At 47.0% G+C, this 26,060-nt stretch overlaps 2 protein-coding genes across 19 annotated transcripts in view; one reads left to right on the top strand and one right to left on the bottom strand.

Moving 5' to 3' along the window:
• Nucleotides 1-26,060, top strand: part of LOC309606950 (uncharacterized protein) — a 757,417-nt gene that overhangs the window by 622,399 nt on the left and 108,958 nt on the right. The gene's annotated exons all lie outside the window — the stretch shown is intronic.
• FHIT (fragile histidine triad diadenosine triphosphatase) overlaps nt 22,248-26,060 on the bottom strand; it is a 1,491,711-nt gene continuing 1,487,898 nt past the window's right edge. For all 13 annotated transcript variants that reach the window (XM_082344847.1, XM_082344840.1, XM_082344849.1 and 10 more), the window contains one exon: nt 22,248-22,552. The gene's annotated coding sequence lies outside the window, so the exon portion shown is untranslated. The remainder of the gene's footprint in view (nt 22,553-26,060) is intronic.

The following is a 26,060-nucleotide window of genomic DNA, read 5'->3' as shown; positions in this document are numbered from 1 at the left end:
TCAATATTTGAGCAAGCAACATATAACCAAAAATATCCACGGCTATCGCACTATCATCCCCTGCAAATTCCCCTTCAGAGATTTCCCAGATCATAAAGGGAGGCATTGGTGCTGAAATTCAGTGATGAGAAAGCTCCTTGAGCCTCTGGGTCTCACCAACTTAGAAACATGGCTATTTCCTCCAGTTGTAAATGTGCAAGTGATAGCAGTTCTTCTCCATCTTGAGCAGAATAGTTTAGTGATGACTACTGGAAATCATATTAATTAATTGCTGTTATGAGCTCAGAGTATTTACAGCATTTCAACACCCAGCTTTGTGAAGAAATTACCCATTTCCACCTTCATCATCCATGGGTCCAGCCCTTCCCACAAATGGAAATGAAAGATGATTTGGGAGGGAAATAAAAGCTGGCCCCAGGGGTGTTTCAAAGAAGACATGGAGAGCATGAACTTTGTGATGCACCCTAGAAAGTCTTAGATTGACATTCCTGTGGCATATTCACAATCTGTTGCTCAAAGGTCTCTCTGCCGCTGTTGACTTTTCTTGATAAGTTAATAGAAGTGAAGCCACTCTGCACTCTTATTTGTCCGGACTCCTGGCTAACGTTTTAGATTAAGATCAAAATTTCAAAGTCTCTTCCTGTTTCTGAAGTTGCCTTAAGTCCGGTTTTAAGAGAGGTAATATGCTCTAGCCTGGCCCCCAAGCCCCTGCCAAGGAATGTAAGGTAGGTTTACACATGTGATCCGCATTCTCATAAGGGGTATTTCAGTAAGAGGGATGGTGAGGTGGAAGGGCTTGGAAATGGCCGTGGAGTTGAGACCAAGCTTTGCCACTTTCTAATTTTGTGACTTTGGGTCTCTTCTTCCTCCCACTTAAGGTAATTCAGTGAGATGCCTTGGAAGCATGAGGCAACTGTTACTATCTTAGAGGAGAAAGAGTAGCTGTTGTGCTGGGCTGGGAGCCAGGAAGCCTAGACTTCGCTTCGGCCCCAGAGAACTCACTCTGGGTCTTGGGAACCCGCTTCGTCTCTCTGGACTTTGCTTGCTTCATTTTCAAAATGAGATGCTAGGATCAGGCCACCCTGCTCGTCGTTAACTTTACCCATCCTGTTTGAGAAGTAAAGTTGTTTTCCAGTGGGTGGGGATGGAGGTGGCAGAGCAGCACAGGTGTTGGAATCAGTAACATGTGATCTCAAGCTCTAGCTTCCCTACTTGTAGCAACACGGCAGTGGGGAGATACCTAGCTAGCATCTCCGTGCCTTCGTTTCCTCCTATGTAAAATGGAGATCATGGTGATGTCTTCCTATAAGGCTGATGTGAGGGTGTAAAGGCAAAGTGCTTAGCACAGCCTGGCACATAGTAAATGCTTGTAGTACTTCCCCAAGGCTGCCTTAACAGATTATGACAAAGTGGGAGGTTTAAAACAACACACATTTATCATCTCACAGTTCTGTAGGTTAGGCATATGACCTGGGTCTCACTGGGCTAGAATCAAAGTATTAGCAGGGTGGTGTTCTCTTCTGGAAACTTTTATGGGCTGAACTGTGTTCCCCGACATTTATTTGTTGAAGTCCTAATCTCTGGTACCTCAGATTGTAATTTTATTTGGAGATAAGGTCTTTAAAGAGGTGATAAAATTAAAATATGACCCTTAGGGTAGATCCTAATTTCTAATCCAGTCTGACTGGTATCCTTATAAGAGAAAGAAATTTGGATGTACAGAGACACGCCAGGGATGCGTGTGCACAGAGGGATGACTGGACTATGTGAGGACAGAGCAAGAAGGTAACAACTACAGGCTCAGAAGAGAGGCCTCAGGAGAAACCAAACCTGCTGACACCTTGATCCTGGACTTTAGCCTTCAGAACAGCGAGCAAACAGACATCTGTTGTTTAAACCGCCCAGTCTGTGGAATTGTATTATGGCAGTCCTAGCAAACTAATATAGAACCTCTTGGGGGAGAATGTGCTTCTTTGCTCTTTCCAGCTTCTACAGTTTGCTTGCATTGCTTAGCTTCTGGCTCTCTTGCTCCACCTTCAAGGCCAGCAACAGTGGGTCAAGTTCATCTCATACTGCATCGCTCTGACACCTTCTGCCTCCCTCTCCCACTTTTAGGGACCTCTGTGATTACATTGTGCACACCTGTCTCTTTCCTAACGTCAGTGATTATTAGCAGCTTCAGTTCTATTTGCAAACTTAATTCTTCCTTGCCGTGTAATATAACATATTCACATGCTTTTGGATTAGCATGTGGACATTTTTGGGGGACCATTATTCTACCTTCCACAGTGTTCAGTCAGTTTTAGCTATTGTATGGAATAGAACTTTGCACCAGTTTAGCTTGCTTTACTGACTCCAGTACTGGAATGGAAATAACCAAACAAAAAATTAAATTTCACTGAGTAGAAACTGGGGAATCATGCTCATTCTGTAGTTTGTCTTTGCTTTCTCCAGTACAGCCTGAGCTCCTGCTGAGAGAGGGCTCCTGGTACACAGAATACATGATGTTCCAGTGAGCTGAAGTTTCAGCATACTGATTCAGCTGATATTTCTAGCAAATTGTTGACCTAGTATTGTTTTTTGTTTTTATTTATTTATTTATTTTTGGCTGCATTGGGTCTTCATTGCCGTGCGTGGGCTTTCTCTAGTTGTGGCGAGTTGGGGCTACTCTTCGTTGCAGTGCATGGACTTCTTATTGTGGTGGCTTCTCTTGCTGTAGAGCATGGGCTCTAGGCACGTGGGCTTCAGTAGTTGTGGCACATAGGCTCAGTAGTTGTGGCTCACGGGCTCTAGAGCGCAGGCTCAGTAGTTGTGGTGCACGGGCTTAGTTGCTCCATGGCATGTAGGATCTTCTCAGACCAGGGCTCGAACCCGTGTCCCCTGCACTGGCAGGAGGATTCTTAACCACTGCGCCACCAGGGAAGCCCCCTAGTATTGTTTATTTAGGGGTTTTCTGGTCTCGGTAGAATGGTAATTCAAGCTGAGATTTGTCATACCACTTCTAACAGATCTGCTTGTTTTACCTTTAGAAAAGAAAGTTTCAGTGTTTATAGGGGGACCGAGGTTGTGTAGTTTCCACTGCATATTTGGCCTCATGTGTCGAGAGAAACAAAAAGCTTAGAGCAGAAAACCTGATAACTATATCCTTCAAACATATCTTTCAGGCATAATAACAGAAACCCAACTAAAAGTACCGTAAAATGAAATGGGAATTTATTAGTTTGTGCAACTACAACACCTTGGAGTAGATCTGACACTGAGTTTGGCTCAATCCAGGGATTCCACAATATCCTGAGGACTGGGAATCTCTCCTCTCATCTCTATGCTTTGCTTTCATCCACATTGACCTCACTCCAGGGAGGGACTTCATTCCAAGGAGGGACCTCTCAGTACAGTGGGCCCTGGCAACTCCGGGCTTAGATGAGCCTTACGGCCAGCAAGCCCATTGCAAAGAGAGCTCTTCCATCTTTAAAACCTAAGAGGGGCTTCCCTGGTGGCACAGTGGTTAAGAATCCACCTGCCAATGCAGGGGACATGGGTTCGAGCCTTGGTCAGGGAAAATCCCACATGCTGCAGAGCAGCTAAGCCCGTGCACCACAACTACTGAAGCCCGTGCGCCTAGAGCCCGTGCTCCACAACAAGAGAAACCACCACAGTGAGAAGCCCGCACACCATAACGAAGAGTAGTCCCCGCTCACCACAACTAAAGAAAGCCCGCATGCAGCAACAAAGACCCAACACAGCCAAAAATAAATAAATAAAATAAATAAATAAATACATTGATAGTAAAAAAAAAAAAAAAAAGCCCAAGAAGATCTCCAGGGTTAATTTCCCTGGATCAGTTTGGGTCATGGGTCCTTCCCTGAACCAATCAGTCTGGCCAGAAGACATAATGCAAGGATTGGCCAGGCTGAGGTCAAGCCCACCCTGGAGCCCTGAGACAGAGGGAGGCATCAGCCTCAGCCCAAACACAGGGATGGAGAATAAGGAGGAATGGTTCCCAAGGAAAATCAAGGTGGCATTTCCAGAAAAAGGAGCAATGGATACATGTACACAAAAATAACCAGCCTCCACTCTCAGGTGAGGTTATATTGTTACTGTGGAGAATGGAGCTTCTTATGTCTGTCTTCTGTCTTATTTGGGCACCAGGCATCCCTTGCTGGATGCTGGATGCTGGATGCTGGGTACTGGATGCTGGGTGCTGGATGCTGGATGCTGGGTGGGGGCCCACCCACCCAAAAATTTATAGATGCAGGGATACAAGACACATAGCACCAGTGGATTTGAAATAAAGTTTATTAATTATATATAAACAGCCAAAGGATTCCCTGAGAAGGGCTCAGGTTCTGTTCAGAGTTAAGTAAGCAGAGGGGGAGGGAAGGATCAGGTGGCCTCAGGTGTTCATAGTGCGTAGTGGATGGGCCGGGGTTAGGGTTCCCCTTAAGGCTGGGGTTCCAGTGGCTTGAACTTCCCTGTGAGGCCCAAGGGAGGGAGCGCCCAGAGGTAGGGCAAGTCGTAACGGGGAAGGATGGGGCTTAAAGGTAATCAGCAGTCCAACCTCAAAAATGGACTTAGACTGTTGATTACAATGTCTTACTCTACTTTGAGTAGAAAACCTATAGAAGTCAGGAGTTCAAAGTCCTGCCTACCCCCAAAAAGCCTGGCCTCCAAGCGTTTGTTTCTGATCAGAGTTGAAAACAGATAGTGTGGAAATCTCCACACCGCCTCCTGTTAGTGGATCTTATGATACACATAGGGAGCAGACACGCTTTGCACATGTAGGTTTCAATTAATAAGCAGCAACAATGCATCTTTTCTCAGAAGAAAATGGCTATGGAGATAATGTAATAGATGCCGTTAAGCTTGGGTGGCTGTACGCTAGGCATGGCGCTAGGGGTGCTGTTCATACAAAGATAAATAGGGCGTAGCGTGCTGTCCACAGGAGCAGGTGAGGTAGTGCCTGACATCCGTGCCCGGGTCCCAAGAGCTGCAGTGTGAGTGGGGCCTCCAGGTTACATACAGTGGGGTAGGAGGCGGCTACAGATGCCGTTTCTGACTGAGAGGGCGTATTGCTACCAGGGGATGCTTTACAGAGGTGATGTTCAACGTGATCCTTGAAACACTAGAAGCATGTTTATGGTCTGAGACTTGGATGTATACAGAAAGGACAGGTGAAGAATGATCATAATATCAATTATATGACCATGCATAAAAATGGAATGCCTACTCCACAACATGATGGAATCTTACGGGGGTTACACTGTGCGAAAGAAGCCTGATGCAGAAAAGTTCACGCCATGTTATTCGGTTCATATGAACTTCAGGGCCAGCAAGGGTCATCTGCGAGGATAAATATCAAAGTAGTAATTTCCTCAGGATGGATGGAGGTGGGTACTGACAGGGAGGGGGCAGCAGGGAGCCTTGGGGGCGGGGAGAAGGGCTGTGAATATTCTCATCTTGGCTTGAGAGGTGGGTACCAGGGTGCAAATAAGTAAACATTCAAAAACTGAACATTTCAGATGTGTCACTTGGCTGGATGTGCATTTTACCTAAAGGAAAAGGACAGAAAAAAAGAGCATTGTAGTAAAAGTCACACGTAGGTGCATGTGTGGATAATGGCCCATGAAGGATGTCCACATCCTGATCCATGGAACCTGTACATACGTGAGGTCGCATGGTGTGAGAGACTTTACAGACTGTAATTAAACTGAGGATTTTGAAATGGAGAGATGACCCTGGATTGTCGGGGCGGCCTGATGCAATCACAGAGGTTGTCAGGCGGAGGGGACAGGACAGTCGAAGGCAGCAGCAGGAGGAGACGGGAGGAGAGGAGGAGAGGTGGGAGGGATGTGCTCTGAGGAGGGATGCAGGGGCCATGAGGCCAGGAATGCAGGCAGCCTCTAGAAGCTGGAGAAAAACAAGGAAGCAGATTCACCCCTAGAACCTCCAGAAGGAATGCTGGCCCACCAACACATTGGTGTTAGCCCAGTGAAACTGGTATCAGACTTCTCCCAGAACCGTGAGGTAATAAATTCACGTTGTTTGCGCCAGCAAGCTTGTGGTCATTGGTGACGGCAGCAACAGGCAACTCATTGTGTATCACTTGCCAGACTTACACCCTTATGCTCTGCCTCATCTCAGTTCCTCTGCGTAACTGCCCTTGGACTGAGGCCGATGCCATTATTTATACTCATTCTGCGAAGGAGGAAAGTGAGGTTCAGACAGGTCTGTTGCCCACCCCCGTCCACCCCTGCCTCCAGCCAAGCAAGTGGAGAAGCTGCCCTTTGGGCCCAGACACCAGAGCTCCAGGTCTTCATCGCTCAGCCCTGCACCGCCGAGCGGGAGGGGCGGAACAGCTGAGCTGCAGAGGTCGAGGTCTGTGCCCCATGGGCCATCGCACGCTGCCCTTCTAGTGGCTTGTTCTGCCTGCAGAGCTCGCAGGCTGGCCTCCAGCCTTGCGTGGCCGTGAGGCAGAGGTGGGGACAGCGGGCTTGTTGTACCAGCTGTGGGGACTGGAGACTTGCTTCGGTGCCGTGGCGAGCAGGTGGAGTGTTTCACTTGTGCCCACTGGGCATCGCATTTCACAAACACGTGTTAACTAAGTTCACTAAAAAACTAAGTCTCCCCGGTTGTGCTGCACTGAGCTGCTGCCATCAGCTGTGGTGTGTGCACACATGCATGTGTATTTGGCCGTGTGTGTGAGGGAATTATACCAAGCTATTGGCTCTGTCTCCCCACATCTTTGGGACTCTGGCAGACCCATCTTGATTTATCAAATCGGTAGTCAGAAGACAGTATTACAACCAGCCTGTACAGAGAATTCCAGCAACTAATATAACAGCCAAACCTGTGACATTGGTTTCCTGAGTGCCATATTTATCTCTACTGAGAATAGGATAGTACTTTCCTGGTTAATAGCAGGAAACGCACATATTTCTCTATGCCTTTCGGTTCTTTCATGTCACACAGAGTGACTCTGCTCTCTACTTTTCCTTTGCCCAAAGATCAGGGCAAACTGCTTAGGACTAAGCGCTGTAGGGACAATCAGAACACCAGCTCCACTTCATACAAGGTAGTAACCATGGCAGTTGCTTCCATATATAGAGAGAGTGTCTGAAAGAGGATGCTTTCATTCTTCCAAACCCAAAAAAGAATGTCAGATCTTTCAAGAACCTCCAAGATCATCTGGTCCCATTTCCACATTTTACAGGTGGAGAAATTTGGCCAAGGACAGAGGTGAGTAGGCAGATGGCCAGGAGAGAAGTAGGTGGCCATTCCAATTGTATGGACGACTGTCAATGCAAGGTTGACTGACCATGAAAAAAGGCTTCCCGTCAGAAGCACTTCCGGTAGATGATTAAGAGCTATGATATGGTAATCATTTGAACAACTATGGTTATTAGTCTTATTTGCAGACACAGTGTTCAATTATGCAGAGCACTCTAGTGCAATAGTCCCTTGGAAATTTCTCAGCCATCAGTGCAGAGAGTCTATTTTAAATGAATATATTCAGTGCTTTCCTCAGACCTACTTATCATACACAGGGGACCAACCACCCATGGAAAATCAGTTCGCTACAAGGGGAGGCATGGGAGCTTTAAAACAGTTCTTAATGCACAGTAGTCAACTAATTTCTTGAAAAAAACAGAGTTACCTTCTTGCCTATGGGGCTGTCCAGAAGGCTGTATTCAGATCTCCAAGTAAGCAGAGGTTAGTTTCTTGGCCTTGTTCTAGGGAATATCCCTACATAGAGAAATCAATAACTCACCGTCCATGCAGCCCTCCTGATGCTCAGAAACCGGTTTTATGTATTTATTTGCAACGTGAAGGGAAGCTGGCTTAAAATAAGCGGCTATAACAAGACCACAACACACCACGCACATACACCCAATTCAGTAACAGCATCCTGCGGAAACTCTTCTGGAAATCTCAGAACCCAAACCACTGCGTGGGATTTCAAACAGCTGTCAGAGCCACTGCTCTCACTATTGGAGCAGTAAACTATGTTTGCCAAAATCTTCCTTTTTCTGGCTGAGTTGTCCCACATCTCTGCCACAGACTGTGAGCCAGCTAGCGCCTCTCTGAGGAGTCTTGAACTAAACCTCTGCCCACTGGGAGCTTGTCAGAGTTTAGGGAGGTTTGACCATAGAAAAAACTGAACTGTGCATCCTACTTAGGACTGGGGGATTTTTTTCTTTTCAAAACAGCTTCCATAAAAGTGGCCCAAGTGGTATTGAGGGGTGGGGGACAGGGCTAGGGCTTGATCTCTCAGGTGGATAAAATGCACTCCATTGGTGAGTATGGCTGCAATGGAAGTCCAGAAAGCAAAGTTCTGGGTTTGACTTTGTGTCCTGGAGTGAAGGGTTTTAGCTACCTGGGCCCAGAGCCTGGAATGGTAAGCTTTCTAAGCCTGTGCTCTCAGCTAACGAAAAAGCAGTGCTTCTAGGACAGAGTAATTAAGAGGAGCCTTTTCTGCAGGTTCCTTTAAGCTTAGAAAGGATTCAGTTCAGTAAGAAGTCCACGAATAGGACCCCTGGAGACACCTCTTGAGTAGATCTGGATATGCACATGGCTTGTCCTTTGGATGAGCCCGGAAAGAAGTTTTAGAACCACCTTCACCATAAAGATCACCTTTATGATCTTTTTATATCCTCACCTTCTCCCTCTGTCAGCCTTGTTCCTTGGTCTGCCCATTGCATTTGGGATCCTTGAGTTTCCTTAGCAAGTGAAGAATGGTTGATAGGATATCTCCCATTGCCCAGGAGCTTGTCCACTGTATGGATATCCTACTGAGTTTGGATGCATTGATGTAGTGAAATTCAGTCCTGGGGAAAAGCATGGGAGTACTTGTTATTCTTAGGACATGTTTTCGGTTCCAACAAGCACTTGCTCTGTCCCGTGGAAGAAGTCCTGTGCGCAGTGTCTGAGTCCCGCTTAACGTATGAAGGCAGCTGTGGGATAATGGATGAGAACGCTGCACTGCTGTTAGACTGTCGGCTCTTCACTTACTTGTGTATCCAATCAGCATATTCTTATTCAGAATTTCCGATGTGCCCCTTCGCTAGGTGCTGTGGCTATAGCATGAATAAGAGGGTCAATTCCTTGCCCTCATAAGCTTGCACTCTAGTGAGGGAGACAGGGTAAAGAGATACACATGATGTTTTCTGCGTGTGATGCGAGGGAGGGATGAAACAAACATGAGGATGACGCGGGGAGTCCTGGGGAGGAACCTCAGCAGAGCGTGGGCAGAGAAGGCGTCCTGGAGGAGGCGGTACTTGAGCTGAGACCTGAAGCTTGAGGGAAAACCACCTAAGGCTAGAGTCAGGAAAAGAACAGTCCAGGCAGAGGACAAGAGCAAATATCAAGGTACTCGGGCAGGAGAGATCTTGATATACCTGAGGTTATAAAAAGGAACATCCATCTAGTAAAGGGGGACCTTGCGGAGGACAAAGGAGAGCACAGTCAGAGAGGTGGGCAGGGGCAGGGCCTAGGGGAGCCTGGAGGCCAGGGACGGGCATTCGGGTTTCAGTCTGTGTGCAGTAGGGACCCTTGTGAGCTTTCAAGTAGGAAATGGTGGGCCCTGCTTGACAGCTTCTAGTGAGACTCTGGCTGGTGTGTGGAGATTAAACTAGAAGGAGATTAGAAGCTGGGAGAAGGGGCTGGGAGGCCGTCACCAAAGTCAGACCAGACGGGACAGTGGTTCGGCCTCGGGCGGTGGTAGAGGAGCAAGAAGAGAGACAGAGAGATGGAGGGACAGACTCTAAGTCAGGGGCTGCACTGAAGGGAGCTGATGGATTTGTGCTGGAGGGCGCCCCCATGCCGGCATAGGGGGTGGTATGGAATAGGTGCTCAGTCAAGGTTTCGTCTGCCGTGAACCACCGTTGAAGTTTTAGGCTCAAATTCAATCTTTGCCTCCTGTGCACCTTTGCACTGTAGGGGAAGAAAAATAATTTTCCCTCTATCCTTCCAGGTTGTTGGCTGAGACCCACCTGTAATAAAAAGGCAGATTAACATGAGAAAAAAAAATAGAATTACATATGTACTTATGGGAGCCTCAAAGATCTGACACTCAAAGGCAGCCCGACAATTGAGGCTGATGTACTGTCCTGAGCGAAGGAAAGGGATAGGGGTCTGGGCTTCAAAGGGGGGCAGGCAGTTCACAGGAAGGTGAGAGGAGGAGATGTTTGGTAAACAGGGGTCCTCCTGGCAGGCAGGTAAGTGTCTCGGGGGAAAAAGTGATCTCTGGCAATAGCTCTCTTCCTGGTACAGGCCCCCAGTCTAAATTCTTTTAGGCAGTTAAAAGGTTTTTCCTGAATCTGCTGGGTCTTGATTGCCTTCAGCTCCACGTGCCAGAGTTACATATTTTGGGGTGACAGCTTCTGCTACCCTGCAGGGCAAATCCTCTAATCTCTCTCAGCGAGGGGTGGCAGGTCTGCAAGTCCTTTGTAAGCGGCCAGCCACGCAGATTCAGGGGACGGACATTTCTAGAGATGTCTGTGCCTGTACAGATTTGACCAGAGGCTCTTGGTGTTCACCCGCCAGGGCTTAAGTGCAGGTGACTGGGAAAACTTTGCATTTTACTTCCACTTGTAACCTGACTTTGAGCTTAACTCCCTGTGGGCCCTTCCTACAGCAGGAAAGCAGATAGCTCTCCTTGACCTTCCATTATTGACTTTGGATGAATTTGTCCAGAACCTTGTCAACTCAGATGCTCATTTTGCTGCTGGACCAGAAGCTTTTGGGAACCAGGCAGGCTGCTACAGACCCATCTCAGGAAAATCAAACAGCAGCCTAGGGGCTTTGGGGGCTCATTCATCATGGAGAGCATTTGGGTATGTGGCTAATTATATGCTTTATTATGGATACTAATTTGTGCTGGAAGCTGCTACTGTGAGTGTTAGCATTTAGCTCTAGTTAATGAAGTTGAGTTGAGCATTCAATGTATCACTGAGCTCACAATCTCTCCTCTTGGCTGGAACAAGTTGGTGTGGGAAACTGAGGGGTGACAGTGTTAGGGAGAACACGTTCACATAGTGAGTTTCTTCCCTGTAACTCTGGGCTGTCTCCCATGTTGCATTGTGCTTGTGCCACGTTGATGTGAGATTATTTTCAGTGGGATAAAACCCTGGGCTGTGTTAAGAGAGAAGTATCGGATTGTTGTGATTATTTATTAGCGTAATCACAAAGAGCCCCTGTGTGGACTCCAGTGAAGCCAACTGGAGACCTGTGGTTTCTTTCAAGACAGTCTTCATGTTTTAAGAAGAAGAAAAGGAAGCTGGCGTAAAAATGCATTCAGTGTGCCCCACTCAGCTCATCCCTAAGTTTAATCATCACTGATGACTTGCAAATACAGAGGAAAAACACACTTACTTTTCACCTTTGCAATAAAGAAAATCAACTATTTGCTCTGCTCTCATTGGTGTTAAGAGGAGTTATGCATGTGAATCCCTGATACATCAATGAGATTATAGACTCCTGGGGGAGCCGTTTAATTTTTTACAGCCTTTTTTTTTTTTAACGTTGGGCTGAAAGAAGGAGAAAAAACCCTGAAGGCCCTGTGTAAGAACAACTTAGACTTTGATCTTTCTTTCTCGGGGCCCAGCTCCAGGGACTGGGCAGCCAGGACCGTCTGGCAGGGAAGGGGTTGAGTTGCCCCGATGGGGCCAGTCACCAGAGTCTCACACCTGTTTTGCCGAAAACCTTACTTTTGGTTTCAAGTTTCGTAGGATTCTCTGGCAAAATAACCACTCTACACTCAGTTAAACAAGAATTTAGAGAGAGTTTATTGAATTAACAAAGATTACAGTATACTAATTAAGAACAGTATAACTAACTAAGAAAGAATAGTAAAGACAGAGGCTTATACATCACCGAATTGGGGAAGCACCTACATCCAGATCCAAGCAACGCTGGGAAGTCCCTTGAACAGCAATCTGGAGTCCCAGCTGGGAAGGTCCCGGCTGGTGCGTCCACCCCACGGGTGAGACTTCAGTTTGCCACTCGAAGGAGCCCAGCTTTTAGCACCAGGCCGCAGGCTGATAACGATCAGCCTGCGTGCAAGTTTGCAGCTCTGCTTATTGTCACAAATGCCTTGGTCTTAACTCGTAAGTCTTGGAATGTTCTTGATTCCTGGGGGCTGGCCAGACCCTCAAAGTGCAAGAAGTCCCACGACTTCCTCTCTGTCTTACCTAGTGGTCTCCGATGTGTGCTGGCCCGGGAGTAGCTCAGCAGTTTGGCCTGCAGCCGGCCTTCACGTCTTTGTCCGACCCGAGGCCTAGTGCCGCCTCTGAAGCCTGAACAAGACTACTTCACTAGCTTCCCCAGCACACACCTTCCAGAATGGCTGGTCTGATAGTCTGCCTGAGTCCTCACCCTTTACCCCCACCCAGGGCTTCAGCCCTGCTCTTTGTCCGCTAATGGGAGTTGGCACACACTCCTGCTGCGTTGGGGTGTTCTACAGTCTTGTGCGGCAAGTGAGAGGCTGGCTTTCCTTACATACCTGCTAAGCATGCTAGGTGCTTGAAATGCAAAGCTTCACTCAGTTCTCACTATGGCCTCCCTCAGGCCAGCGATCCTGGGAGCCCCAAATCTCAGGTGAGAACAGCTGGAGAACACACAGCTGACAAGGGGAAGTGACTTGAGTCAGACTGACTCCCAAGTTCAGTGTCCTAAACCAAGGTCGGCAAACCTTTTCTTTTAAGGGCACTTAATACCTATGTCTGGCTCTGCGGGCCACAAGTTCTTTGTCCAACTCACTTCTGTCCTTGTAGAGGGAATGTACCATTGACAATATGTAAATGACAGGTATAGTCATGTTGTGCTAAAATTTTTCTACAAAAAGATCGGTAGCCAGATTCAACCAGTGAGCCACAGTTTGCTGACTCCTGTCCCTAAATGCGTGCTCATTTTTGCTCCTCCAGGCTTTTTGGTGATGATCTTAGGCTTTGGAGTCCCATAGAGCCGGGCTCACAGCCAGCCTCTGCCACTTGTTTGCTTTGTTATGTCGGAGAAATCACTTAACCCCTGTGAGCTCGGTTTTCCTCATTTGTGAAATGGGCTGAAGGACATCCTAAGAGGGTAGTTGTATGAGGGAATGTGTGCGAAGCATCGAACACAGAGTTCAGCCTTGGGATAGCTGCTGACTCCCAGGAGAAAGAGTCAACCTAGGCTTGTTGTCTACAGCAGCTGTGCATTCAGACCAGGCCGGGAATGTTCTGGGTCCATGGGCCAGCTTTCAATCCTGTTTCTGTCTCCAAAAGAACAACTTGGCATCAGGGAACAAAAGTCAGAAGCTTACAATGGGAATTCATGCCCCTAAGATCCCAGGGAACGTGGGGTCCAATATTAAAGCATAAAGAAGGAAAGCAAGACATTTTAAAAAAGCTTTTTAGAGATGGTAAGAGACACAAAGAGCCCCTCACTGTTTTACACTTGTAAGGAGACCCCTGCTGGATTCCCAGTTCTAATCTGCAGTAATAAGAAGCCACAGGGCATCTGGTTCCATTGACTCACTTCCTTTTTTCGCCATAGCCTCTGGCAGGAAAACTTGAACCAGCGAGGCACTTTAGAATTGGCTTCAGCAGGGACTTTGCTCTCAATCAGCTGCTGATACTGGAAACATAAAGATGGCGACATGACACAATTTCTGTTTTTTTTTCTTTACTTTTGATGCGGTCATCCTTGAGGAACCACAGTCATCAGCTGTATACTCACGGCTCCCTGGGGTACAGAACCCTGGACAGTTAAGCCACAGAATTAGATTGAAGTAATGGCCATGGTGGTGATGAGAACACAGAGGGCCTGCCCCACAGAGGCAGGGTAAGTGGGATTAGGTCATTTTATTTAACGATGGTGTTATGCACGCTGATCTGTTTATTCCTTCATCTGTTTTACTGATTTATTCCTTTCTCTCCTATACCTGCTTAGTAGCTGTTTAAGTGAATTTCTTAGCTCACATAATTTGAAAGTCCAGGGGTCTGTTGGCATCATGTATAGCTAGATCCAGGAAGCTCAAACCATGTCATTAGAGCTTAGTCTCTCTCTCTCCCTCTCTCTCTCTGTGTTTCCTCTCCTCCCTCCTTTTCTACCCGTATCTCTCACTCACTTATTCATGAAATAGATGAAAAAAGTTGAAAGGCCCCAGTGACAGTGACATGTCACAGCTGAGGTGCAGAGTTAGGTGGGGGTGGTCCAAGAAGATGTGCTGCAGGAGGAAACATCTGAATTTGGGATTATACCCCCAAGGAGAGGAGAGATCTAAAGCAGCGTTGTTCAGCCTGTGCTCTCTGAACACCCATAGAAGAGTCTCGTTTTCATGCAGCAGTGCAGGAAGCACGGAAATCTGGTGAAGAGCTCATCTCTAGCTGGTCTTTGCTCTGCATGACTTGCCTAGAAAAAGGCCTAGTAGGTATGAAGTGCCCAGGAAGTTTCCATGAGTTCCTTTCATCCATCATTGCAATTTTGGAAAAGGAAAGTGCAATGTCTCTAACTCATGTGCTCCTTGATCTTCCTGTTCTACGAGATCCTAGTGTGGGCTCTGAAGAGAGTTGGCTGGGTTCACCGTTCCTGCTCTGCCCCTTACAGGCTGAGTGACCTTGAATAAGTTATTAACATCCCTGAGCCTCAGTTTTCTCATGGGCAACACCTGTCCCACGAGGTGGTGGGTGAGGATTGAGAAAGAGAATGCATGGGAGGCATTCAGCATGATGTCTGACATCTGATAAGTACTCAGTAAACCTCAGCTACTATGATTTGACTGTCCTTATTCGTACTTGATCTGTAAGACGCACAGAGAGGAGAAATAAGATTTTGATCTGAGAAAGCTATCAGGCTCCTATGTCTTTTGCAAACTAACATTGGGTCAGTAGAGCCTCAGGGAAGGGTTCGGCTTCTATTAGTTTCTCTGTTTCTCTGTTGGCCTTAATTACATAAAATTAATTGTAGATAATTATATAGAAATGATAATGAATATTTAGTTCATTTCCATCAGAGACTCAACAGAGCATGGTAGTTAAGACCAAGACTTTTGGGCAAAACAGACATAGGTGTGAGCCGGATTCTGTCACTTAACTAACTCTATGACCTCGGGCAAGTTATTGAACTTCTCCAGCCTCAATTTCCTAGTCTGTACAATGGGAAGAATAATAGGATTCATCTCCCTGGGTTGCTGTGAGGATTCACTGGTTGTTGGAGGTAAAGCACCTGTTTGCTCCACGGAAAGAGCTTTACCATCACCAGCACCATCATGTAAAACGACTGTCAATAGGGGTGTCCGGGTGCTCCATGTACTGTATGGGAAGAGAGTTTTGCTGGGTCTGACATTTTTCTTATTTAAAATGGCCATGCAGTAAGTTTTTAAAGCTTATCACTATCTACATTCTTTACATCACCAAAAAGGGACTCTATCAGCCAGAGAAGAGAAGCCTGGGTTAGAAGAATGGGAGGAGGGGGATGTAGTGACTTTCTCAGGTTACTTAAGACAAGAGTGTTCCAGGATCTTTGGATTTGGGGAAGGGGGAGGGGTGAGGCATGGTACCAGACCCTCTTGCTGGATTTATTTCTCTTCCTCCCCTCCCCTCCCCTTCCCTTTTCTTTCCTTAAATGGATACGGAGATTTAGAGATTTTTCACCCTTGAAACTGGGCCATCACTTTAGAGTCTGGTAAAACACAAAAGTGCCCATTTGTTTCTTCCTGCTTATTCATTCTTGCAACAAACTACCAGGAGAACAGAGGAAAGCGCTATCAAAGGCATTTCTGTTCAAAGGAAACACTCCTCAGTGATCACTATTACCTTGGAAGTTTCTTCTGCTTCTTTGACAGTGTAATCATTTTTCTCGCCCTGATTTTTGTGCCTGTTTCCCTGAGGCACCTGAACCCGAGGTAGTTTCCCCCTATTCAGGATGTGCCCGGTGCACAGGAAGCTGCAGAGGAGCCTCATTTTGGCTGATAGGGCTCAGCCGGGCCACTCGCAGCTGGGTCTGAGTTGCCCGCAGTGGGAGGCAGAGCTCTGCTGGGGCAGCAGATGATTTTCAGGGGTCAGCGGACAAAACATCCAAAACACCATCCAGTCACAAGGTGAGAAGTTATTCTCTTTCCACTTCCCCATCAGTCCTCAAGGAGCAGGACTCTGTCTGCTGCTAGTGTGTTTTCACAGCTCTCTAACACTTCCTAACGTCCCTTTATAACGAAGCGAGAAGGCAGGCCTCAGAGGCAGGGCTCTCAGCAGCCGATTGTATGCAGTTAGAATTTAATAACTTTATATTCATCCTGTGGTTAGCTTCTATTTATGGCAAGGGATACTGGTTTTCCATTTGCTACTGTGATTGTTAAGTTTCCTTGAACACGTGTAAGTAACAGAGAACTGAGTAAAAGAAAATATATTAGGCAGATAACATAGGTATCATGTAGCTACGGCAAAAATGTCGAAGGCTGGGAAGGTTGTGAAGGACTGAAGTTTGGGGAAACTGCGCTTGGTGCAATGACATCCCTTCCCTCTTTGGGGCTGACTTCCAATGTGGAGCCACTGTCTCTCGAAGCCAGTTGGCTCCATGCATCAGTTGGTGAGAGTCTTTATGAATACACAAAGCCCAGCTCTCCAGAGGGATAAAGAGATGGTGCTGGGGAATATTTTTGTGTTGGTCTCTAGTTGTGAATGAAATAGCCCCAGCAGGCTCTTTCCCTGGGATAAGAGTCAGGGCAGTGGGGAGATGGGACTTCAGAGTTTGGTTGCCTTGGGTTTGCCTCTCAGCCAGGAAAGTGTCATCATAGATTCTGGATTCACACCATCTGGGTTCAAATCCAAATCCGAGATCTGGCACTTATTAACTGGGTAACCACAGGCAAGTTGCACATCCTTGTGCTGCAATTTTCCTATCTGTAAAATGGGATAATAATGGAACTTACTGATAGGGTTGTTGTGAAGATTGAGTTAAAAATATAGAGTACCTAGAAAAAATGCCCAGAACATAATCTCATGGTAAGTGCTTAATAAATATTAAGTGCTATGATTGCTACTGTCGTCGTCATCATCGTCACCATCATCATCAATCATCTCTCCTTGTTTGTAAAACCAGGCTAGTATTGCCTGCCTCAAAAGGTCAATGGTCCATGGTTGATACAAAATGAATGCTGAATCCCTGCCCCATCCCTTCTGCTGAAAATGTGAGACTGGTAGGCTGATAACAAACTTCCAAAGCTACAGATATATGTGTTACTTGAGTTTGAACAGTAACATGACCACAGTGGGGTTTTTGAGGTAGCTGCTTCCCATACACCAAGCCACTGGGTTGCTGGATATACACAGTTCTGGGAGGTAGACGTGAATGTCACTCATTTAAAATGGTACCCATGCCTTATGATGGAGTTCTCTGACCAAGCAAGCCATGCAGGGTCACGCATTTGTCAGAGTCCTTTTGCATAAGCGCATTCCAGCTGTAGCAGGGGTGAGCTCCTCTTCCCTTAAGATAGAAACATTGACAACACGGACGTCAGCAGCTAAGCCCAGTTTTAAACCCATGCTGCTCCTCTCGGTTGAAGTTAGCACCATTTTATTAAGTTGGTAGTGAGCTGTAGCCGCCCCCATTCCCTTTGTTCATCTACTATCCATCTAAACTAATCACTTAATTAGCCCAGGCAAGAAGTCTTCTGCAGTGTTAAATAACTCTAAAAACCTACTGGAGATGCTTTTGAGTGGCCTGATTGGCTTTAACTTGAAGTTTGTTACCTCTGGACTAGGATATGTTAAATGCAGGGCCTGGAAAACAAGCTGAATTCTGCACTGAGATCAAATTCTGTTTATTTGTAGGAAAAAAAAATAAAAAAATCATCCCTTTAGGCCAGCGGTTTTCAAAGTGCGGGCCCTGACCCGCCAGTAGCAGCATTATCTGGGAATGTGTCAGGCCCCACGCTAGACCTACTGAATCACTGAGTCAGAAACTGTGCAGGTAAAGCCTTGCAATCAGTTCTAGAAGCCCTCTCGGTGACACTGATGGAGGTTAAAGCTTGAAAACCAGTGCTGTGAACTGTGTCTTCAGATTATAAACTTGTTTTGTTTTCCGGCAGAGAGAAGAAAAAAAGGAAAGGATGAAAAAGGGAAAAAGAGGGGAGGGGCAGGAGAGAAAATCAGAAAGATGGGTAAATAAGACCTGAGCAATCTGGATGGGAAGTCTTTTTAAGTAAAGTGTGACCTTGGACCAGCAGCATGGGGCTCATTTAGGAGCTGGGAGTATTATTCCAGAGCCTTCCTTAGGAACAGTGTGGGAGAGGGATATGGTCACCCCCGGCCAGGGTGACTGGGCAGAATACACAGAGAGCGGCCAAACTGCTGCTATATTGTCCAACGTGTGAGGGGACAGTGGGGCACTTCCAGGTGGAATAAGAGTACAGGAAAGCCCCAGTTGCTCTCAGGGTCCCCCAGGATGGACACACAGAGGATACTTAGTAAATGCTCTTTGACTTGACAAAGACTGAACCTTAGTAGCCTACATTGAGTTTCCCCAGCTCATTGTGATCTGGAGAAAGTAGGTGGGCTTACTGGGCCTGGTCTGCAGGGAAGAGCAGGAGATGGTCTTCGGGCATCCACTGTGGCCCCTCCCCCTGACTTCTGCGAGGCAGCTCGCAGGCTTAGGGGAAGGAGCCCCAGGCTTCAGGACAGGGACACCCGTTCTTACTAGCGTGTGGCCTTGAGCAAGTCACAAACTCTGTAACCTTCAGGCTCACTCCCCCTCTACAGAAGGAGGATAACAGTTCCTTCCAGCTGTTTTTGCTCAGCATTGTCGCACCGGCACCTGTACGTAAAGTACTTGGCACACAATAGGTGTCGAATAAGTATCTGTTAAGTAAAAATAAAAAGGAAGGGAGGAAGGAAAGAAGGAAGATTGGTTGATTTTTGTGAGGCTTGTATGAAATAACGCTTGGAAAATGCCTAGCATAATTCTGGGTACAAGGAGGTACTGTAAGTGGCATCTATCATGAGGAGGAGGAGGAGAAAGAAAAATCGATTCAGAAGGAAACCTTCCGGTGCCTAGAATTGGGCCTGTGTCCTTGCTGAGCGTCTGGCCCTGCTCCTCCCACTCTGCCCTCTGCACCCCACACTTGCTCCCCTTTCCAGCTTTACCTTAGGGGCCACCCCACTTTGGGCGCTGAGTCCATAGCCTTCAAGTCCCACGCGTAGTAGGTGGTCAAAATGATCTTAGAACTGAAGTGAGCTGCAAGCGTGTGGCCAGGCTTGAGCGGGGGGTGGTGGTTCCAAGTGGGACTGACACATTTTCAATCCCTGTAACTAAGTAATTACATGTCAATTAGTTTATGTTGTTTTATTTCTACAATAGGTAATCATTGTTGACCTTTTGGTTAACACATTTCCCGCATAGTCATAGTAAGCATTTTTAGTAATACCCTTCCCATATGTTATTAAGTTATAGAAATGCCATTAGTTGCCTTCATTTATATGATGAAAGGGATGCTCTCATCTTGAGAATGTTTGGATAGTCCCTGCCTTCCCTTAACTATCCCTCCCCCTTCCCCTTTGAACATCAGTACAAAGGACCAACCTGCCAACTCAAGAAAGGAGAGAAATTGGAAATGGTATTTATTATATTTGCTGAAAGTCCTTGGTTGTCAATTCTTCTCCAAAGAGCATAGGTTTTGGGAATCAGACCTGAGTTGATCCCAAACCCACCTACTATCAACTTTGTGACCCTGAGCAAGTTACCTAACCTTTCTGAGCCTAAATTTGCATCTATGTTCTATAGGGATCTTGTTTGGATTAAATAGCGTTTGCAAATGTATCTACAATAAATGCACACCAAAAGTTAGTTTCCTTCTTTCACCAGCAAGTCGTGCAAGCATACCCAACAAATACAGACCATCGTAAAAAGTAAGTCCTTGCCCAGAACTTGGTTGCAAGCTTGGACACAGAGAAGGATGGACGGGAGAGGTTTATGTTCATTCAATGAGACACACAGCTCCTTCTCACCATCTGAAAGAACTGATGGGGTCTGAGAAGTATTCTTCTATAATTTGGGGTCAGCTGTGGTGAAGACAATCATGGGGAAAGGTCCTTTCAAGCTCCTTGCCAAAAATAGAGTATCATTCTCGTCTACCTTTTGGATTTTGATGGCAGGTGGAATAGTAAAGATAAGGAATGGGCTTAGAGTTTGGAAAGTGAGTACTCAGCGGTCATCAGAAGATGCCTTCCTTTGGAATGCTGTCAACATAGAGAGTGCCTGCTGCACTGACGAGCACAGCACTGGAAATGGACCCCATACACACATGCAGTGATCCACTGTTTACTGTAAAATGAGCAACTCTCCAGCTCTTGAGCCAAACAGAAGCAGCCTAGTGGGTATTTGTGCCCAAGAAGAAATCAGAGAGAAAAAGAAGGCTACCGCCAGGGACACTATTCTGACCTAAGCGTTGTTCTCCATTGCCTTTTGTAGTATCTCCATGCAGAGCAGACCCACCTTAGCAAATGTTGTCACAGTCGGTTTTTCCCTATTAGTATCGGTAGGCTTTGTTAGTTCTTGAAACACCTCTTAAAAGGCACTGTAAACAGTCCCTGTTAGGTAATTGTGCCTTCCAGCTAAGCTTGGGCTCGTGGGGCTGGCCTGGAGGTCAAGCTTCAGGGCTGCCCTTCTCACCCACGGCCTCCACACCCTCCCAACCACGGCAGGGTTACAGGAGGACACTGAACGGAGGAGATCCATGGGAGGACGGGCAGAAATGAGGCTCCTGTAGGGTTTTAATTGCAAAACGGAAAACAAAACTGCAAGTAGGCTTCCAGTATGGCTCAGCTAACTGTCTCATCAGTGACTGTTTATTTACTTCTTTGACCAAAAGCCAATGAGTGAAATGTGGAATTAGCCCTGAAGGCAGGGGCCAGGGCTTCTGGTGACATTTGCTATTGAAACTGAGCTGGAATCAGTCTTTGACCTGCTGGGGATAAAATAAATTGGTATTTTTAGGGCTCTTCTTTGGACCGCAAATCGGCAACCCTTGAGCTGGGGGAAATTACCAGTATTTGCCATCTTCCCTCACTGGCATTTTATCTTCTGAACACATCCAGTTCAGATTGCAGTGCTTTTTACTTTCAGCTAGGCTTGGGAACCGGAAGGCTTCCCGGTCTCAAGAAGGCATTGCCAACAATGAATAATTCAGGCTTTGGCAAGGACATACAAGAAGATTGGAAACCAGATGCAGTTCAGTCATGCTCAGTCTGCTGGCATATCCTGTATCGGAAAAACAGTCAAAGCAGTGGGTTGAATGGTGGCCCCTCCGTAAAAGCTATGTCCATGTCAAATCCCTAGAATCTGTAAATGGTATCTTGGATATGGATTATCTGAGTGGGCCCTAAATCCAATAACAAGTGTCCTTATAAGAGATGCACAGAGGAGAGACACACAGAGAGAAAAGGAGGAGTGTGAAGAGAGAGGCCGAGATTAGGATGAAGCTAAAGAACTTCAGGATTGCCAGTAGCCACCAGCAGCGAGGAGAGATTCCCCCAGAGCCTCTGCAGGAGCCCAGCCTGGCAGGATTGTGGACGTCTGGCCTCCAGAAGTGGGGGAGGACACACTTCTGTTGTTTTAAGCCACCTAGTTCGTGGTGATTTGTTACAGCAGTCACAGGGAACTGACACATCCTATGTTGGAGATGGTGCTGGGGTCAGGGAGTAGCCCATAAGCCAAAAGAGACTCTCAAGGAGGCTTTTTGTGAAAAAGAAAAGTCCTGCTTTGGGCTCTTTGTAGCAGTGCTCTTGGCGTGTTTTATTTTTTCCTCTGTAACTCGAATCCCCTGTTTTATTAATCTACCAGAGGAAAGAAAGAGCCTACTTCTGTCATCCTTCCTTAAAGAAATTGACTGTTACGGGCAAGGGGCATGCTTCCTCAACCAATTTTGAGAGCTTCCCCATTATTTTCCTTACATTCCTACCACTCCAGCAGCCCAGAACGGTGTCCAATCAGCACATTACATGTTTATTAGTTTCCTGAAGCTAATTTTGCCATCTTAAGCTCTTTCAGCTCTGCCTCTCTGCACCCAAGGCAGGAGGAGAATATAACCGAGGAAAAGGTGGACATTTCTCATTCTATTATCTTACCTACCATGAAGGAAACTCTGTAAATCTTCTCTCAGCCTTAACAAACCTTTGGTTTGCAGGAAGCACAGGAGACCTGAGAGATCAACATCCTCAGTTGTGCCTTTCAGAGGACTCCAGATGTCAATTTTTAAGTTAGCCAACATGCAAGCTAAATATTTTAACTATCATTTTATTTCCATCCAGGCCAAGGGACAATTTAGAAAAGGTTCTATTCTAAGTACATAGCCAAGGAAGTGTGGAAGGGCCACGGGTGCCGTCGTTTTGAAGGCAGCCTGTCAGTCACTGTGATTGAAACATAACCCCGACTGCTTCCACAAGCATAATAAAACGCTTTGCAAAAGGCTGTCGAATTGTAGGATGTAATAAAGTCTGCTTAGCTTCATTTTCAGTGCCGCAGGGTCCTAAAGCACGAGGCCCATTTCCTTATGCCTTGGGATTTGTTTGAGTTCCTTTGGTGCCTGGAAATGACAGAACATAAACCAGACATTTAGTTAGAACAAAGAGCATTTCTTTTGAATCACGGCAATAAACAAAATGTAAATTTGCTTACTGCCGATCTCTTAGATTGCCATTAACATGTTACACGAAGCCATATAGATGTGGGCCGGTGGCGTGACAAGGTGGATTCCAGCCCTGCTTCTGCCCGTACTCCCTGGATCTCCACCTGTTCTGTGGCTTCTGCCCACAGCCTAGGCCCCAGAGGTCAACCGCATGGTCTCTTAATCTGTTTTAAGGACGCAAGTCTTATATACAAAATGAAGCCAATTCAGACCTTGAATTAGATAAGAATAGATTCTCAAACATAGACATTATCAGAAGTACCTGGTAACCTTGTGAAAAACACAGATTTCTCCAGCCTGTCCTCCACATTCTGAATTAGCAGGTGTGGAGAGAAGGCCAAGAATCTGTGCTTGTTAACAAGCCTCCATATGAGTTGGAGGCGCCCGCCCCTGGATCGGGGGAATTCTTGAGCTAGTATGTAGCATGCAGAATCAGCTTTGCTTCAAGGCCAAGTTACCTGAAGGATTTAGGCCAGGCCTAAAACAAAGGATTTCTACTTATAAAATAGGAAAGTGGGGGAAGCCCTTTAATCTTATTTGCAGAAAAAGAAAAAAAAAAGATAATTCCTAGCTCATAGAAATGTATTTCATAGCTCTGATACCCTCTCTTTACCCCAAAGGAGAACCTGTCGGAGCCTTGGCTTCTGGGCCTTACTTACTGGGATTAGTAACGTGGGTGTGGTCAGGAGCTGGATTAGCTGGGGCTAACTTTCTTGGAGGACACTACAAGGGCACACCATTCCAGGAAAGGGAAAATTAAATAGGAGGGGGAGACAGAGCAGAATTTTCCAGGCTAGATTTCATACAATTCGGGGGAGGTTGAAAGAAAGGGCTCTTAGGAGATATTAGGGGCAGCTACCATGGGTGTGACATATGAAGACAGTTTGAGAACCACTGTGGAGAAGCACAAATGGACTTTCCTTCAGGGTTTTCCAGAGACTTCAGTGAAGATTTACATGGCTTTTCACTTACTGTTCACTCTTTTTGGCTTTGAGTGCAACACTGTGGACACAAACCTGGGAGGCCAAGGTGCAAGGACCCAGCTTCCTGCTCGTTCTGGTGTGTAGTTCAAGAATATGCTCAATACCTCAATATGGGCCCATTCAGCCCCACTGGTTGAGGACACACGGGCACACACTTCAGCCTCTGGTTCATGGAGTGAGTTTTTAGTGAGTCTAGCACTATACTTTTTCTATAAGTTCATAAGAAGGCCACAGAGCAAAGGGCAGGCAGGGCATCCCTTTGGAATTACATCTGCTCCCTTCCAGGATCCAGAACACAGAAATCAACTCACTTCTGCTTCAGCCTTCACACTTCGGTTCAGGATCCCCTCCCCGCCTCCCCAGGTCCACTGATGTCTGTAAGTGAGGCGTGGAAAGTAGGGGGTAGGTACCAGTCAATCTGCACCCTCCCCACCCCCTGCAGAAGGGGGCCTGTCTCATTCCTGTGTGGCGCAGGAATCTTCCCCTCTTGCTCCCAGCACCGCCCATCTTGCTTGCACACGTGCGGCATCTCCCGATCATTCGTCATTGCCCTTGTCCTTGAACGATTATTGACTCTGAGTCAGAGGCACCTGTGCAGGCCTGAGAATGGATGTGCCCTTTCTTTTCCTCCGCCTCACCTGTCGAGGGCAGATTTATGTCCTAGGAGAAGCTTCCCTCGGTTTTATTTTTGGTCTTTTGAACACCGTGGCCCTGTGTTATTTCCTTCACCCGCCCTTCCCGACACCAGCCCTGTAATTTCTGAATCTCTCTGGATGCCTGCGCGTCCATTCCTGAGCAGCCCTTCTGTCAGTCTGCTTCTGATGCTTCTGCAAAGCATGCCTCACACGGCCTTGGCATTCAAGCTGTCCGCCTGGCTACTTAAGGCTCTGTCTTCAGCAGTTCCTTCTCTCCAACTAGCCTGGAAGCTTGTGGGAGGCAAGAGTCCGCTTTTCATTGCCAGAGCACAGCGAGTGAACATGTCGGACTTTGAGACTTGGGGCGGAAGCCCAACCTCGTCGTTTACTGGCTGTGTGTGTGTGAGTGGGTGATGTAAGACGTGCAGGGTTGGGGCTGCGGGAAGGACTGAGGGGGTTAACACACGTAAAGCGCTCAGAGCCGTGCCTACCGCACCAGAAGGACCCACCAGTGTGAGCCTCCGTTGCTGTCCTCATCACTACTTACTCTCTGTGTTGCACTGCCAGGCAGAGGCCACCAGGCAGCAGAGGCCCACGAGCGTCCAAGCAAGTGAAAGTCAGTGCTCAGCTACACGGGGGGAGATTCGGCCTCATTCCCCAAGAGGGCACGTCTGGGCAACGGACTCACCTTGCCATCTTCTGGTTGGACTACATGTACTTCGTGCCCTTCGTGTCTCCACTTCCCTTTGATCTCACCTCTAGGCAGTGGTGTTTTCAATGCTATGTGGGCGTATCAACACATGTATTTACTGAAGCATGAAGAAGGCTCTAAGGAGGGTGCAAAGAGCTGAATAATGAGATCCTCGAGGTGCTTCCAGCCCATTTGGGGAAACCCATCACACAGGGTGAGGCAAGGCAGTAGATAATCGGGTGCCAGGTGAGCAGTCCAGAAAATGTGGGCTTTTGGAGTTCTGAGAACAGAAGCCCAGACTGTCCAAGGTTTGACTGATCCCCCTGAACACGTGCTTTTCAAGTATTTCTGTGTTCCTAAGGAACACAGTGAAGATGAGCTGGGACTGTCCCGTCCCCCTGCAAGGCCACGCTGGAGGAGGAACAGGTGGCATCACAAAGCTCAGAGCAGGGGCTGGCTTTACAGAGCAGAAAATGGAGACAGAAGGGAGGCCCCGTGGCTCTGCAGGGTAGAAGAGATTTTTGGAGAGGGGAGCTTTGAATTAGGAAGGAAAATAAAACAGTCCGATGGAGAAGATGTAAGTAAGTTTTGAGTAAGATCTGCTGTGTGGGCTGTAATCCTTTCGCCCATCTCTCCCTGAAACCTTCAGGAAAGTGTTTGGAGTCAATTTGCAGTTTGTTGTCCTGCCTGAGTAAGTACAGGGTGAAAGCAGGGGGCCAGGGGATCCCAGCCGCGGTCTGAACTGAACCACGCCAATGTTTCCTTAAACATGCGGGCAACATCAGGCTTCCATAAAGTCTCTCTCCACAAAAAATGGGGCAGAGTCCTTTGTTTCCAACAGTTCCAACCACCCTCTGCGTATATTCAAGGGAACCTCTTCTTACTGTGTCAATGAAGGAGACTCTTCCCTATTAACCCCTTCCCTCCTACATCCTAGAGGCCCAGGGGAGGAGGCCCCTCTTGTCTGGAAGCTAAGAAAACAGATCACTGTCTCTCTTTCTAAAGATGAACCTGGGTGGGAGCTGACCCCAGGTAATCTACCTTGGTAGAGTGTCAAAGGAACTTTTGGGACCATAAAAACGCAATCTGCCTCCCTG

The sequence above is a fragment of the Balaenoptera borealis genome (assembly GCF_965194805.1).
Source record: "Balaenoptera borealis genome assembly, chromosome: 12".
In the NCBI taxonomy this organism is placed as follows: Eukaryota; Metazoa; Chordata; class Mammalia; order Artiodactyla; family Balaenopteridae; genus Balaenoptera; species Balaenoptera borealis.
This window is presented reverse-complemented; position numbering and strand designations above follow the sequence as displayed.